Source organism: Chlorocebus sabaeus, chromosome 3, assembly GCF_047675955.1.
Source record: "Chlorocebus sabaeus isolate Y175 chromosome 3, mChlSab1.0.hap1, whole genome shotgun sequence".
Taxonomy (NCBI): domain Eukaryota; kingdom Metazoa; phylum Chordata; class Mammalia; order Primates; family Cercopithecidae; genus Chlorocebus; species Chlorocebus sabaeus.
The window spans coordinates 79242066-79259163 of NC_132906.1; the positions used below are offsets into that span (position 1 = coordinate 79242066).

General features: G+C 42.7%; 1 protein-coding gene and 1 long non-coding RNA gene across 10 annotated transcripts in view; one reads left to right on the top strand and one right to left on the bottom strand.

Moving 5' to 3' along the window:
- Positions 1-1857: 1857 nt before the first annotated feature.
- MBNL2 (muscleblind like splicing regulator 2) overlaps positions 1858-17098 on the top strand; it is a 171665-nt gene continuing 156424 nt past the window's right edge. For all 9 annotated transcript variants that reach the window (XM_007960714.3, XM_007960713.3, XM_007960717.3 and 6 more), the window contains exon 1: positions 1858-2083. The gene's annotated coding sequence lies outside the window, so the exon portion shown is untranslated. The remainder of the gene's footprint in view (positions 2084-17098) is intronic.
- Positions 13639-17098, bottom strand: part of LOC103214690 (uncharacterized) — a 197840-nt gene continuing 194380 nt past the window's right edge. The window contains exon 4 of the long non-coding RNA XR_012092607.1: positions 13639-14299. This is a non-coding gene — a long non-coding RNA (uncharacterized lncRNA). The remainder of the gene's footprint in view (positions 14300-17098) is intronic.

The window sequence follows — 17098 nt, forward strand, 5'->3', positions numbered from 1 at the left end:
ATAAGCATGACTCCATCAGGAAGTTCACTTGGGAAAACAGTGGAGAAAAAGTTGAGTTGAAAGGGAGAGCCCAGATTATGAAGGCCCTTGAAAGTCTATAATTCAGATTTTATAGAGAGAAAGGTTTGAATGTGAAAGGAACATGACTTTATATGACTTTAAAAACCCGTCTGGCAACAAGGGAGCTTGAAGATGAGGAGGCCTGAGTCCCAGAGGCTGTCTTGTTAGCATTTGTGTTTTCCAGGTAATAGGTCAGAGTTCTAGCTTACCTGAGAGGGAAAATCAACAAGGCTTAGTTTCACTGGCTGAGAATGGGGGAATGTGTCAAAAGGTAACTAAAGTTTCAGGAATGGGATTCATAGAATGATAGTTTCGAAGACAGAATCAGAGGGAGATGTGGAAGAGGAGAATCATGAATCTGTTTAAGTATATTAATAATTAAAAGTAGTTTTTACCTGTTTGACCAAAGAACTAATTCAAATTTCCAAAAGTATTACAGTAGATGAAAGCCTGCAAGTTAGGATATATGGTAGCATTACATGGGGAGGACAAAGAATGTAAGCATAAAAAACTGAGGGGAATAAAGCATAGTAGTTATTGAAGAAAGTAGCCTAGAAATTATATGAAACATTGTTTTTAAGATGCAATGGCAAAATAAAAAGAAAGCATTCCATTTCATTCTGTTGCTTCATTACAGATGCACTGAACAGTTGCTTATAAAAATAGTGCATTGGGTTCAACCTTTCAGATGAATAGGGGCTTTGTTCTGCCTTGGTCTCGTCATGTAATCTTCATACTTTTTTGTTTTTTCTTAAAATGTTGTATTTAGGGGAAGGAAAATGTATGCTTATCGTGTTTGTTAAATGTCATATGTTTTTGTGTTTTTGTTTTCAAAGCATACAGAAATGCTGTAGACTGGGAAATAAATAAATAAATAAATAAATAACCCTTTCTAACCTTTCTCTTCTTCTGCTTTATTTCAGGAAACTCCAGCACCTCCTAGAACATCTTTTGTGGAATGGCAGGCACCTCATGGGGGCCCTTGGATCATGTGCCACAAGCAGTCAACAGAAAACATCTTCCTATAATCATTGCTTCATTAACGACAATGTAAGCCAATGCACAGTATTTATCAAATGGCATCTAAGATGGTTAAGGCACACCTAATCCTCTCGTGGGTGCCTGCCAAGAGTAGAAAAGGGTAGTGTATAGATATCAATTTTATTGTCCAGCATTCCCTAATCGAAGTCCCAAGTGGTCTGAAAACTTAGACGAAAGATAAATGGGCCACAGTAATTAACCAGTGCAATAACAGATGTTATACAGGAAGCCTGTGTGTGCCAGAGCTAGAAGCATGTTTTGATTTTGAATACGCACTTGGGCTAGCACATTCTTCCCCAATAATGGAAATACGTAAATGTTTTGTAAGGTATTAATTGCCACGGCAGACACTGAATTATTTTTCCTTTACAAAATATATACATATGCTTTGTCAGATAGTCCACGGACTTCAGTTTCATGTACAACCTGGATTTCTTTGGAATCTGCGGAGTTTCCCATTTTCCAAAGTGTTTACGGTGCAGCTCCTGGCTCCGAGCTGGCTGTCTTCAAGGGTGTTTTCTTGAGCTACCCCTCTCTCTGCTCTGCCAATTATGTGCCACTTTGTCTTGGTGCTATGACTGCTTTCTTCTGAGAGGGAAATTCCTCTTTCATCAGTATGGATGCACTGTTTTTACACACTGCAAGTGCTGTGTTACTGTGTCAGTCATCCTATTAGGGCCAGTTTCAGACGAGTAGGGCTGACGAGCTGGCTGGGGATTGGCTGGCCCGGGCTGGGAGGGGTTTGTCGGAAGGAAGGGCTTGCAGCTTACAGCAACAGAGTTTAGACTGTCTTTGCTTCATCATCTGAAGGTAAAATTTTCCAGATACGGCAGGCGGCTTTCAGAGTACAATAAACAGGGAATGAGAACTATTTACATGGAAGTTTCTTCCTCATGATGCGGTGGAGAAGCCTCGGCCACTTGGTTCTGCCAGATGTTCCTGGGGTTACTGTAAATGGGAAGGACAGGCAGAGCTAAACAAGGTAGGAGAATCGCCCCCCTTTTTTGAATGTTTAAAGAGTTTGCTGCAGTATGCTGCATTCCATGTGTGCTGCTTAGGGGAGCCAGGGAAACTGGATTCCACTAATTCAAATGTAATACTTGCGGGGGACCCTGGAGTTTTACGTAACATTTTGATTTGAGAAAAAGAAATGGCAAAGCTTGAATCTATGCCGCCTGTTTGGGGTGAGGCACGAAATCGAGTTTTTATGCAAAGAATCGATTCATTTATTACATTATTTTTTAAAAACCATTTTAATTCTTCGGCGCAATCTTATTTTCTTGCTATAAAAAAATTGTCATATTGCCATAGCTAGTTCCCAAATAGATAAAGTTTACATAGATCCTATTATTTGAAAACAGACTTGCAATTAAGGATTAAAAAAAAATTCATGGTAAATAATCATCGGTTGGATGTTTGACCAAACGTATGTGTCTATTTATTAAAAATTAGGGACTTACCTAGCTCTACAATGCTACAGCTTTAATTGAGTTTCAAAAGCACATTTTTAACAACCTAGCAAGAGGTAGCTTTCTGGCAAGTTTTCGATACTGTAGTTCAATGTTTACATTTCTTTTCCTGGCATGTCTGAGTCTTTGTTTCCAGCTTAAAAGTGGAACCATTATATTCAAAAGTAAAGCTGGGTTAATAATGCTTACTGCAATTATCTGATCTTTATGCATTTTTAATGAGAACACACAGCCAGCAGAATAATTTAATGAGGGCAGGCTAGCTTTTAAAGCTGTGTTTTCACTATGCCGAACCATATCAACTTTCTCGCTGAGAAGCAGCAGTGAGAAATGATGGAGAAGATTTATTTTTAACACACTTGGCCCAGGAGAAGGAAAGGATGTATTTGCTAAAGAATTCTTTCTGCCCTTTTCCGTTTTAAATTTCTGCCAGGCATGAGGAAACTGTGCTTTTTTGTTAGGCCTCGGAAGCATGTGTTTACAATAAATGTGTAACATTTTTAGAATAGTTAGCAAGCACTGAAGCGAAGGAAAAAATCTGACTTGCCTAACCACCACCACCTTGAATGTTCTTCAAGAAACATTCCTGTCCCTTTAAAAGACAAAGGTTAAGTGGAAAGCTATTTGTTAATTGGGTAATGTGTGCGTTTTGGGGACAATAAGGTTTTAAAAAAAGGCAGGGGGAACGTTCTTATAATCTTTAAATAAGAGGAAGTTTCTTCAGCTATCCTACTTGTTTTGCAAGGAGCAGTAGAACTACTCATTTAAATAAGGGCAATGCCACGTAGATTCTTCTAGACCCACTGTTTTTACTTTCAAGGAGAAGTGCAGGACACTAGCCCAGAACTTCTGACGTCATCCCCCAACTATTTCTGCTGTGTGTTCCTTTATTCGAGCTTGTGGAGAGGAATATTTCTTTATGTCCTGGCCAGGAACATTCTAACTCCCCGTTGGCAGGACTTAAGTTATGTCTTTATATTTTCGCCTGTCTTTTGTAAAGTGTAAACCTGTCCCCCTCATAAATAGGGCATCTTCTCGTACCTGCCTCATGTCGGGCCGGTCAGCAGAGGTTTCCTGCAGGGCGTCTGGCTGGGCTGGCAAAAAGCAGCAGGGAGCAGGGCACAGCTCTTTTTCTGGCCTGACTCCCCCTCGGTGCAGCCCAGCGCTGCCACCTAGGTGGATGGTCCCCGGGGCCCTATTCCCAGTTGCTCCAGAGCCACTATTTAGGATCCAGGTTGTGCCACCAAGTTCAAGGCTGGTTGTGATGGTGGGAACAGCTGCTTTCATAGAGAAATCATCATGTCCTAGCACAGATGGCCCCGAGCAGGGGAAGTACAATACTTCAGGCTGCGAATCCATGTCACAGGTAGCAACCTTGGTCACAGAGATCGGGGGAGGGGTAACGTTTACGAAGGAACCTTTTAAAAAAGATTTTGATTGGAGCTCATTGGAGTTCCCGGGAGTTCCCAAAGCTAGTTTGTGTCTCCTCTCCGACTACTCACGTAGTTTTGAGCAAGTGCCTACCTTTTCTATCTTATAATAGAATTGAATCATACTTGCTACACTTTCCCTCATCATTTAGCATTCTGAGACCTTAACCTTTTACCAAAAAAAAAAAAAAAAAAAAAAAAGGTTGTTTGTCTCTGGGCACATTGAGCTATTTAAAGTACAAAGGGATAAAACCTCAGTATTAGGAAACTGTTGGCAAACGCCTTAGGGTATTAAGATACATAGTCATATACACAAAACCCTTCATTCTACTTTGTGCTCATGTAAATTTTTTAGGGATATTTATTCTTAGTTCAACAAATGAAATTTCCAAGGAAATCAAAGCGTTGTTTGCATTTGTTCCATTGATCTAGTCTGATATACTAGAAGCTCTGCAAAGCACACTATTCTGGCCATAGGCCTTGTAGTGGCCAAAACATTTAATGCTGTTTTTCCTTTGACTTTTGTGTTAAATTTGTGAAAGTGGAGTAAATAAGAGAAAAAACAGGAGGGAAGGAGAAAAAAATATGCTTGTGAAATATGCTGGTTAGGTAGCTTTACTGGTTAACAGCCTGCCTTCTCTCTGCTAGTTGTTTCAATTTGCTGTTGCTATGGTGAAAACAAATCAATATCACATGGCTACCAGCCAGTCCCGCGCTCAGGGAGCGCCACAGAAATTCAAGATCAGGTACTCAAGATTCCAAGCAAGAATTGGGAAAAGAGGATTTGGATGCTGAGCTTAAGATAATTCCATATAGTAGAATAAGTAGGTTCAATATCGCATGCATTTTCTCTTCCTTTTTTCCTGTACTTTCCTACTGATAACAAGAAAAAGATGAAAAGGAAGGTGTACTGATTTGTTTACACTTCCAAAATGACAAAACACATTATCAACATAGAAGTAGGTTGGCAACATTGCAAGGGGTGAAGGATTCTGGTTCAGGAAAAGGTAGATAACTACAAGACATGTTGGTTGTTGAAAACATAGTTTGGGGGCCTTTACCATCTTCAGGTACAGCTACATGTCAGAGCTGGCTGGATCGTGCCAAGCAGAGAAACCTGGCAACTCTAGTGGACAGGTGGGCAGTGGAGATAAGGGGGGGGGGGGTTACAGAAAGGTAGGGAGCTGTGGGCACAAAAATCAGCAAGCGAGAAAGCCCAGAGAGAGCTGCGGGTCAAGAGTCAGGCCAGGCGAGCACAGGACCCCTGGGGCATGGCAGAACAGAAGAGAGGAGTTTGCCCTGTTCACAAAATCTGCTCAAGACCCAAGCTAAAGGCCTAGCAAAGAATGGCAGGAAATGGCTGCAAAGAGAAGTAAAGGTGTCATGGGCCCGGGCATCCTTTCTGGAAGGGTCGACTCAACTGGATGGGCATGGATGCCCACTGCTGTGGAGAGCAAAGAGCTTGATATTTTAATGCTTTGGTTTCTTTCAGAAGAGTGAGGTGGGAAGACTTAGCTGGGCTTTGTAAATTAGTTCACATACTATTTTTCTCTCCAGTTTTATGCTCTGCTCGGTTTTTTCTTTTCTTTTAAAAAATGTGCACGAACTATTTTTTGCAGCCGTGATAATATTCGTAGTAAAGAGCCAAAGGTGGCTGGGTCTGCATCAGGCCTGGGCCTCCAACGGCACGGCTCCAACTACACAGTTGTTTATGGAGACCAGTCCGGGCCTCCTCTGTTGAGAGTAAAAACCAGGTGTGAAAGGTAAGGCCTAAGGGTTTATTTTGTAAACCTGAGCTCTGAGGCGGATGGACAAGTTTTGGGCTGGCCTGTCCTCTGCAATACAGCAGAAACGCTTAGTAATAAAAGTGGACTCAATAATTTACCTTAGTGTTTTGACAAAGAATGCATTGTCTGAATTATCCTAGGTAGTATATTCCATCAATCAGTCAACAAGTGTTTATTAAACACCTCTGGGGTTCCCTGGCTTTTGCTATTCGGTGAGAAACTCAACTCAGTAACCTAATACCTGCCTTTGTGTGTGTGTACAAAAATAAATGATGCAAAATTGTAAGTTTCAAAGACTTGAATAACTTTATTGGCTCATATTAATTTAGCATTGTTAACCATCAGATTAATTTTAGGCTTGGGGCAGTTTTGGTGATTGGGGGGAGAACAAGAGATGGAGTTTTGAGTTTTAGATATCTAAATGTATGTACTTTCTTGACCTCTGTTATATTTCTCCAGATAAGTACTGCTTAAATAACATATAAAGATGTCAGATGAGCAATAGATAAGAACGGTGCAAAAAAATTCAAAATATGAAGCTACTGAGAGCAATTTCTGAGTCTCAGCACACTGAGTTTTGGCCCCAAAGTGCCTGGGGAAAATGGGCATATCATCTAAAAAGCTGTAAATACCAGCCAGCAATGGGAAATCTTAGACCCCTGTCCCACACTTCTGAGCTGCAGGGTGTGGGGGAAGCCTCCATGCCTTTATCTCACTGTCTCCATCTCTAGCAAGGAAACCTGTTTTCTGACTCTGCAGAATTTCACTTTCCCCCTTGTTTCTTAAAAGCAGAGTTACTATATCTATCTCTATCTATCTATCTATCTATCTATCTATCTATCTATCTATCTCCTTTTGAAACACTGAGTTTTGGGTTGGTTTGTTTGTTTGTTTTACCCTAACATCACAGTTAATGTGTATTCTCTGGGCACAGACAAGCTATGAGGTTCAGGGACATATGCCTGGGGAAGAGATGAGAGAGGAGGTTGAGGATGTAGCCACGTTTACAGAACTCTTTCAGGCATGGGTCTTGGCAGACAGATGGGCAGGTCCAAGGTTTATGGGCATTGAATGCAAGCTGGTTGCTGTAGACGAGCTCCAGGGTGGTACATGACCTCAGAGGAAAAAGGGAGGAGTCAAGAACACTGAAAATGCTGTGGCCGGCCGTTTGCAATCCACAATAGCAAGGAAACAAGATATGTACAAATGCGATAAGGATGGGTAAGCACTCAAATGTCTTCAGAAGGAGAATTAACATATGTGTAGTTTCTTACACTTTTCAAAGGGCGTTCACAGGCATTATCTTAATTAGCAGTTCAAATAGAGTTAAAAAGTGGGAGTCTAAACTTAGGGCACTCTGGCAAGGGTGGGCTGGGTAAAGCTGCTGGAGGAGATGCATTATAAACTGGATTTTTAAAACTTGGATTTATTGATTTTTTTTTTCAGCAGCTAATTCACTTGAATTTTGAAGGACAGGAAAAACTTAGAACTGTCCCTGGGGGTGCAGATGCATGTCCCCAAATGCCTTCATGGATAGTGTGTGCATTGAGACTAGACTTTGGGACCATCGGCAGCTGGATGCCAAGGCAGAGCAAGAAGACAGGTTGATTCGCTTTGCTTTTTCAGCTCTGACTGCTAGGCATTCAGGCACAAAGGCCTCCAGGGTTCAAGCGATTCTCCTGCCTCAGCCTCCCGAGGAGCTGGGACTACAGGCGTGTGCCACCACACCTGGCCAATTTTTGTATTTTTAGTAGAGACATGGTTTCACCATATTGGTCAGGCTGGTCTTGATCTCCTGACCTCAGGTAATACACCCGCCTCGGCCTCCTGAAGTGTTGGGATTACTGGCGTGAGCCACTGGGCCTGGACTATTATCTCTTTTAATGGTCACATTTTGCCCCCTGTTTTACAGATTCAATGAAAACTCAAATTGAGTAAGGTTAAGCAATGTGCTAAACGTCTCATTGGCCAGAAAAGTAGAAAAAGTAGTCCTCAAACCTCTGGGAATCCATGTGTGTGATGTTTAATGAGACAAATGAAATTAAACTTCAGTCTGACTTGGAGTTTTCTTGAAATGGATGTTGCATAATTGAGTAGAGCCCAACCCAAGCAATTTTGAGAAGACAGTAATATTTTTAATTAAGATATTGAATTATTCTAAAAATCTATAAATTTCTGGCATCCTAGATGCAAGCTTCAATTAATCAGACTTAAAGTATTGATGCAATATATATTGTCTAAATGATTTACTACATGTAATTTTCAATGTTCTGAGAGTTCAGGAAAGTGGAGCTCAGTTTGGGTGGGAGTAAGAGAGAAGGCTGCCTGCAGGAAGAGCTGCCTCCTTTGGGTCTGAATGGATGTATTTGGTCTGGATCCATGTCTCTAATGTGGTATGTCCACACCCCAGGTCAAGGGCAAGATTATTCACTTGGCAAGGAAATAGGTGAACTTCCATCTTATATATGATTTAGCTCATCCTTTACAAATGTCAGTTTTCATGGATGTTTGATAATGTGTATAACATATTAGTAGGGTTATGCAAGTATAATATTTATAAAGTAGCCATCTTTAATGGTTGTTTCTGATCTAAAAAAAAATTCTTGTAAGAAAGTATGATAAAAAATGTTTGGAGTGGCCGGTGGTCAAAATCTCAGGAAGGAGGAATAGCATGATGTGGTGTAAGGGCCAGGGAGGAACCTTGACCTTGGAGATGGGGATGAAGTGTTAGGGAGCAGTGGGGAATAAAGTTAGATGGAGGGGGTGGAGTCAGGATATGAATCAGCTGGAGGGCCCTGTGGAAGAGTTTAATTTCATTACCTATAACATCACATCTAATGCTTTATAAAGATTTAATTGGGACTTGTAAGATAGGGTTAGAGGTCAGAACATTTGTAACTAGTGATGTCACCGGCCAGAAAACTTTCACAATATTCCAGGCACAAAGTGGAAAAGGGTTGCATTAGCATGAAAAATGGAGGAGAAAGGGCAAATCCAAAAGGCATCTTGAAGGAAAAATACTAGAAGGTAGTGAGAGCTTAGAAGAGCCAAACTGGGCTGGGCACAGTGGCTCACGCCTGTAATCCCAGCACTTTGGAAGGCCGAGGCGGGTGGATCACCTGAGGTCGGGAGTTCGAGACCAGCCTGACCAACATGGCGAAACCCCATCTCTACTAAAAATAGAAAAATTAACCATGCATGGTGGCGCATGCCTGTAATCCCAGCTACTCAGGAGGCTGAGTCAAGATAATCCCTTGAACCTAGGAGACAGATTGCAGTGATCACATCACTGCAGAAATTCTAGGAGGAGTGATGTCAATGGTACCCTGACAGAAATGGGAGTGGTCTGAAAAAGGGACCGATACATGGGAATAGGGTTGAAGGAGGGTGGGCGATGATGAGTTTTTAGACTTGAGAATGGTGTTTTTAGCTAATGATGGAACATGCAAGTGGAGATGTCTCATAAACATTTGACAATGTGGGAATGAAGAACAGCCTGGACCACAGGCTACAAATACAAGCTCGTGACACACCTGTGTTGAAGCCATAGTGGAAGCCATTGGAGCTCACACCTCGTGAAAGAAGGCAGCACAAACAGAGATAGGCAATGACCAAGGACAAATCTTGGGGAACACAGCAAGGGCCTAAAGAGAATACGAGCTAGCAGAGAATCAGAAAAATACCCACAAAGGAGCAAAATTGTTCTAAAAAAATAAATGACCAATACTATTAAGCACCATAGCCTAGTCTCCAGGATTCCATGAGAAAACAGTGTAGTCTCCTGGGTTGAACTATTCTCCTGCACATAGCTTTCCCTCTCTGGCAAGGGTTTCTGGCTATGGTCCTTTTGGAGGCAAATATTGGTTCAGAGTCTTGCATAGAGCCACAGAATATTAGATAGTCGAGGGAACCTTCGTAGCTGTATCTCTCATATATACAGTTGACTTCTTAAAAGTTGATCTTCACGAATAAGCAAAGAGAGTATTTAAAACCAATAATTATCAATACTTCTGCATCTATCTCTCAAAATATATATATATTGGGGATGTTACTGGTCAGAACAGTAATTCCAGGGTGATTGGAGATATCACTTGACACTGGTCATCCTGTTCTCAAAGACCCTGGCGATTCATTTATTTCTGATTCTAGCAGTTCTCAATTGAACCCAGTCATAAGGACTTCTCGGAAGAAAATAGCCTTTCATCATGAGAACGTACTTGAAATATGCAAATGGATTGATGCCCTCGCACTAGACGCCTACCATAAGTGACCAGACAGCACTCCTCAAACTCTCATGTGTCTGTGAATCACCTGGGGATCTTAGTAAAAATGTAGGCTCTGATTCAGTAGGGCTGGGCTGAGGTCAAGATTCTGCATTTGTAACAGACTTCTTGGAGGATCTTCTGGTGGTCTGGAGACTGGAACCTACCTCCTCCACACGTAGGTCTTTCCAGGCTGTTCAGCCTCAGAGTGAAGCTGAGGTTGAATTGATGTATCCCACCAGCCTTGCACCAATGTGGCTGGGGCTGAAGGCATGAAAGCAGGGACTTCAGCAGCTACAAGCAGTTCTTTGGCTACACACAGCCTGTCTCTGGATATCTCCCCATTCCCAAGATGTCTGTCTTTGTGGACACAGACTCTGACAAGTTCCCCAAGAGATTTGGTTACTGCCTCCAGGGAAGGCTGGTGTGTTTGTTTATCTGTCTGCTCCAGAGTTTGTTTTTTTATCCTAAGGAATATATGCATTATAAACCAGCCTTAGATTCCTTTTCTTCTAGATGGTGGTCAGAACTGGAGCCTGGAAGTCTGACGTGCCTACTTGAGTCCTCACACCCTTGGTGAATTAGGTCCAGGAGCTCTGACACACTCATTCATTCCCTAAGATGTAGATAATGCCATTCTCTCCTCCATCTCTCCAAAGAATATGAAGGATAGAGAGGAAGGGTTATATGCCGTTAACATTGCATTTGTTTAAAAAATGCTACTTTTAAAGTCTTGTAACAGAAACGAAGACATTGTGAGAAGAGACAGCTGTCGAATGAAGTAGCTGAAGTGAAATGTCCAGGCCTGATTGTTGAGTCTCATACCTTGCTATAGGTCTCCATCTCGTGCCCCTGTCTGTCCTCCCTCCTTTCAGATGCCTCATTTTCCTGTGTGTCCCACATGGGGCCCCCTCTTTCCTAGAACCAGGAGTCAAGCTAAACTGATTTAGAGGAAGTCTCCCCTACCCAGATGCTCATTTAGTCCACACACAGATGGCCGGTATTTTTATGCATTTTTAATTTACCAATAACCTTTTAGGAATGAAACAGAACTAACATTTATTGAATTTATTGAGCACTTACTATATGGAAAGTCCTCCTCTGCTGAGAGCTTTATGCATATCAACTCAGTTAAACCTTTTCATGAAGAAAATGAAGCTTAGAGAGATCAAATTACTTGTCAAGGTTACGGAATAAGGGGCGAAACTCAAGTTGGTAGGATGGAAACACGCAGCCCTTGTCCACCAGTGCTTACTTGGGGATTGCAACAAAAAGGGTTTGCTTTAGAAAAACTTCCCTGACAGTTGTAAGTACTGTTGGTGGAGCTCACTAAGTAGCTAAATAGACATAAACAAGCAATTACTGGCATATTGTGCAGGCATGAGTTCAGTTTTAGCCAGGAGTCCCTCCTCACAAAGGGACTTGGTATATTGCCAAGGATAGCTAGGGCATCATCTCCACTATTTGCTGTGATTATTTGTTGGCCTTTTTCTTACTCTTAACTGTGTGTGTGTGTGTGTGTGTGTGTGTGTGTGTGTGTGTGTGTGTGCATGTACATTGAATGAACTTAAACAACTTGATGGATCTCAACGTTTAGACACCTTAAATACATGTCATAGGTGAAAGCTCGTTATCAACTCTAAGACCTATTCCAAAGTGAAATGTTTGTGCTGTTGTGACTTTGTTGCTCTCTATGAGAATTCTTAGAGATTCCTTTTCTTCTTCCACTTCCCTTCCTGTGCAGTGCCGTTTTCTTTGATGCTCTCGCTTCAGGCTGTCTTTTTCTAGAGTTCTGCCTGCTCCTGCGCTAGCCCATGGTCGCTTTTCTCACGTCCTGTTCTCTCTTCCAAGTCTGTACCCGGCACCCCTACTAAATGGCACACGTAGATACCTCCTATTTCTGGGGTTTTAGTCACACCTGACTCTTAGCTGGTAGAAGGGACTATTTATTTTCCCCCTTAGGAAACCAATCATTTGAAGCCTCAAGTATCAGCTTCCTGGCAGCCTCCACAAAGACCATCCCCTCAGGAAACAAACAAGCTCTATCTCTAGAGTTTCCCTGTTTTTTTTTTTTTTTCTTTAAAGTTCCCTGGTGCAAGTAGGCTGCAATTAAGAGGCAGGATCAAAGGGACTGGCTGCCTCTGGGGCTGCTGGGACCAGCAAAGAGCTTTGGTCCTTTTAACTACTTACTTCCCACAACACGTGCTACTCCAGCTGTTGCTTTGTTCTCCTGAGTACTCAGGTACCAGAACGGTGGTTTGCTGTGGGAAGACACATTAGAGTCAATGGAATAACTTTTTCACATTACACAGGAGTTATTCTGACAGTCCCACCATGCCACGCCTTGGAGATCCACCCAACTGACAAAAAACACAAATATGAGGTGGAAATTAGAAGGAAATCCCAAGTGGGAAGGCATCTGAGGGATTATCTGGCACAATTCCTGTCTACCCTCTTCCCCAGCCCTAACAAGCTCTTTCCATCTATCGTGTATCTTCCTTTATTGACCGGACAATCATGACCCCATAGCACATACAAGCCATAACATTTTGTTAGAAAATTCTTCCTCGTGCTGAAATGAAATGGGACTCTGTTTCCTGCACTCTTCACCCCTGTTCAGGCCTTTGGACTAACCCTAAGCAAATCAGGTGTCTCTTTAGGAGGCGAGCCCCTTCACGTATTTGAAGATGTCAGAATTCCTCTGACAGAACCATTATGGCACCTCCCTAATTCATGACAGAATACCTTTATTTATGCAACCCAAGACACTGAGCTTTTCTGGCAGTGTTGACCCATTGTTGACTCAAATTGAACCTTGAACCAGCTACGATAAGAGAAAGAGGTGGGACTGTTTAACTTCTTTCAGCTCTGTTCAGGCCTGAGCACAGTAGGGCGGTGGTGGGGAGTGAAGAGATGAAGGTAAAGTGTGGCGGGACAGATGAGCTTCCACAACTGCATGATGGAATGCTTTAAAATTGTTTTCAGTCCCAATCACAGGTCACAGCCCCCTCCAAACATCCCTGGCAATGTATGGGACAATGGCTTGCAAAGTTACCCACAAGGACAATAGAAAGATCGATCGAGATTTAAATAAACATACATGCAGAGATAGATAGAGGTATTTCTTCACATCAACCATTTGAATAACATATTCAGGCAGTGTTGAGAGATAAGGTACACATTTTTGGTTTTCTTTTGTTGTCGCCTATGTTTTTTGGCTCAACGATCATTTTAGCAGTAGCGCTCAGTCCTCCTGAGTTTCTCTGCGGCTCTCAGCAGCTTAGAGACATACTTCGCCATCAGTAGGTGCCAAGGTCACTGGAGGAACTAATTAATCCCAGCTCCAGTCAACAGCAGGCTGCACTAACCTGCCCTCCTTCCTCGGAGAAGGAGAAACCAGGATTTTCTCCCTCAGATCCACCCAGACCTACTTAGGGACACACAGAGCAAACAAAGGAAGGGTGAGGAGGGGTGTTGAACCATTTCTGTACGAGGTGGCCATGTTCTCATGTAGAGAAAGCCCAGAACTTGATCTGAAGCTTTCAGACTTGAGTTGGTATTTAACCTAGAGATCCCCAGGCCCCTATTCTCTTACAAACTCTGCCTTTCTTTCCCCCTCTGTACTAGTATTGGTTTTATTCATGCCCTATAAGCCCAGCCACCACGTTTTGCCAGGCTAAAAATTTGCCTTTTTAACAAAAATTGTCAGCTTTCTAGCTGACCACTCAAGAGCATGAGTTTTCCCCACTCAGGGTGACATTGATGTCATATAACCCAGACCTCATTAAATAATTGATCAGAAAATGTAACTGAAAGGAGTGATTATTTTTGGAAACATTGATGACCAATAACCCAAGATACAAAGTTAGAAAACATTGCCATTTAAAACCTTGTAGATACCTGAATTCTTGTGAGTCCCCTTATCCAGGTACATGTTAGGTCTTGAGTTAATTGCGGCTGTGGATTTTTATTTGATGTTCTGATCTCTTTCTTCCAGTTTGATAAATTAGCATAGAAAGTGGAGGCAAAACACGTCCGCGCAGCTTGTGCACTTTGTCAGGTTAACAGAATGGAGTCCTGCTCTGGGATCAGTCAGTGCTGTTGTCCGAACCCTCTGTGGCTCCTTCCTCCCTAGACCCCAGAGCTGCAGAGGCAAGAGGGGCATCGGCTTGGGAGCGAGGTTCCAGTTACAGTTTAGGAGAACCCAGCAAATCCTGGAGTTAGGTTTCTGACGCTCCCCATCTTGCTCCCTGGTTACAAACAGAAAAAATAAATCAGAACCATATGTTCAATACACTATCAGCCTTCTAGTGAACATGTTGCCATTAAATAATAACCGTCAGCCTATCCGCAAATTTGACGGTGATGGGCGTTGGAGCTGACCTGCCCTGGCGGAGGCTGGGAAGGGTGGAGAAGGGCGATTGTGTTTGCTTCCTTGCTCAAAATGGCATGTCGCTGGAAGCCTTCCAGCTCCTAATGGTGGAGGCAGAGCGAGGACTGCATTTACCGACTTATTTCCCCTTTTTTTTTTTTCACGTATTCCTTCTTCCCCTCACATTTTCAGGACTGAAAATTAGAAACACTTTTCTCCTACACACAAAATTACTCCCTCACACACACTTTATTTTCCCCCTGCTTTGAAGTGACAGTTGCTGCCAGAATAGCTTTCTCTCAGAAGAACACAGGCTGTCCTGGCCAGAATGAAGGGGTTAATTTAAAATACAGTCAGCTAGGTAGTCCTGGGGGCCTGCTTTCCCTTGGGGAAGGGGGTAGTGTCTGAAAGCTTGCAGGGGTACTCCTGGAGCTCTGCTAATATTTTATTTCTTCATCTGGGTGTGAGATGTACAGATGTGTTCACTTTGTGAAACTCCAGTGGGCTGGATACAGGATATGTGGTCTTTTTTTTTTTTTTGTCTTTAATAAAAAGTTTTTAAAATGTAGCTGGCTACCTTGTACTTTGTATTACAAGATAAAGAGAAAGCCCGTGGGAAGATAGTCCTATATTTTTATTCTGTTCCCCCTTGGACCTCCACTTTTTATTCATTTCTCTCTTCTGGAACCTTCTGGGCTTCCAGCAGTGGTCTCTGTTCCCAACTATAATCAGAACCATGAAGGGTCATGATAGCCAGCTTACCATTCTACCCTGGACCAGAAGGAAGTTAATGCTTCGAATTAGAAACTTGAAATGATCAGTGTTAAATAATAATGATGGTGACAGTAATAATAACAGTTACTTTGTCATTATATACAAAACATCTCGTTGTTCCTTGTTTCTCCCTATTTTTATTTTATTCAAATGCATGAAAGCTTTGCTTAAGGGACTTTTTTTTTCTTTCTTCTATTTGGCAATCAAGACAAATGGAAGGAAGGAAGAGCGTGGGGACAGCGGATGACAAAGCCCTTTGCCCTTTTCTGGCTGTGTAACCCTAGACTAGCCCATTAGTATGGTTAAGTCAAGGGATTGCAGATCTCAAAAAATAAATAAGGATGGCTAAGGATGGCAGGAATCCAAAATTTGTGGGTCATCAACACAGATTTGAATCCTGGGGTCCCATACGAAGCACAAGTTACCAAATTCATTGGACCTCTGGTTTCTTGTGCCTACCTCTCAGGATTTTTGTGAAGATTTGTTAAAACAATGGACGAGCATTGCCTCGTGCACGGTGAGGGGCCCTTTGTCAGTGGGAAGGAGCTGATGGCATTGTTAATTTAAGGACCTTCTCTGCCAGGGCAAATGTGTTCTCCTTAATGAAGCTTTCATTGGCTATAGAAAAGTTTGCAGGAAAAAGAAATGTATGAAAGATAGTGGATGAGGAGAAAATTATTTCCTAAGTCTTTCCCATTTCCTTTCCCCTCATGGAATTTATACTCTACCGTGACAGGTAAGATGTGTGAATAAATCACCATGGTGAAGGTATTATGCCACAAGGGAGGTATAAGGTGCCTGTGAGATTACTGCCATCCAAGTGAGGCAGTCAGGGAAGGCTCCCTGGAGGAGACAACATCTGACATGGCCTTGAAGGATAGACAAAATCACATTGTGTGCACCTGAAAAGCACCCATGCAGGTTTTTCTGGAGCACGGAGTGTAGTCTAAGGAGTACTTGACATGGGCTAAATTGTGAATGACCTTGAACACCACCCTATGCATTTCAAACTTTATTCAGAATGCAGCAGAGAGCCACCAAATATTTTTGACCAGGTAAATGAGGGGTCCGACAATGCTTTAGAGAGAGAATTCCGTGGGCAGAGTTTAGACCTGAGAATTGCAGACACTCAGGCAGGTCATGAAGGCATAGGCTGGGATAGCAGCCATGAGGATGAGGTGCTGTGCTGAGGCCAAGAGCAACTTACGAAGAGCATGGGCAGGATTGATTGGGGCCAAGGGAAAGCGGGGGAGTCAAAGCTGACCTGGCCTGGATGTGATCAGCTTAGAAAACAGAAAAATCAGTGATGCCAATGGCATAAACACCCAGGAGGATGGGGGAGGACAATAAGATTGGCTCTGGTCATTAAGAGTTTGAAACCGGAGTGTCCTCTGAGAAGTATGGGTCTAGGCTTCTGCAGCGGGCGGAGCCCAGTGTATATTTGGAATTTATCCACAGAAGACTGATGTTTGAAATCATACTGGAATTGAGATAGCAAAGAAAACAAGTGTCATCTAGAAAATGGTAGATGACACAGGCTTGGGGAAGCCTTACATTGAAGGGAATTTCTTAGGCACACTTCCACTGGCACAAAAATCCAAAGTGAAGAGCATTTCCTCCAAGGTGAGGGCACCTTGGAATAGGTGTATGGGCTTCATGCCCTCTCTCAGTGTCTTTGGATCTGTGACAAGGGACATTGCTATTCACTGTGTCGTAGATTAGGGGTTCCTGAAACCAGGTGAGAATGGGAAATGGTGGCAGATCCTAAAGAAAGTTCAATGAAGATGAAGACTGGGCCCAGTCCCATGAGGTGCAGAAGCCAAGACAACACCTCTGACCTTTGGGAAAGTCGCTTTTTGGAAGAGTGCAGTGTGGGCTGCTGAACTGCAAGGCACCAGGGAAG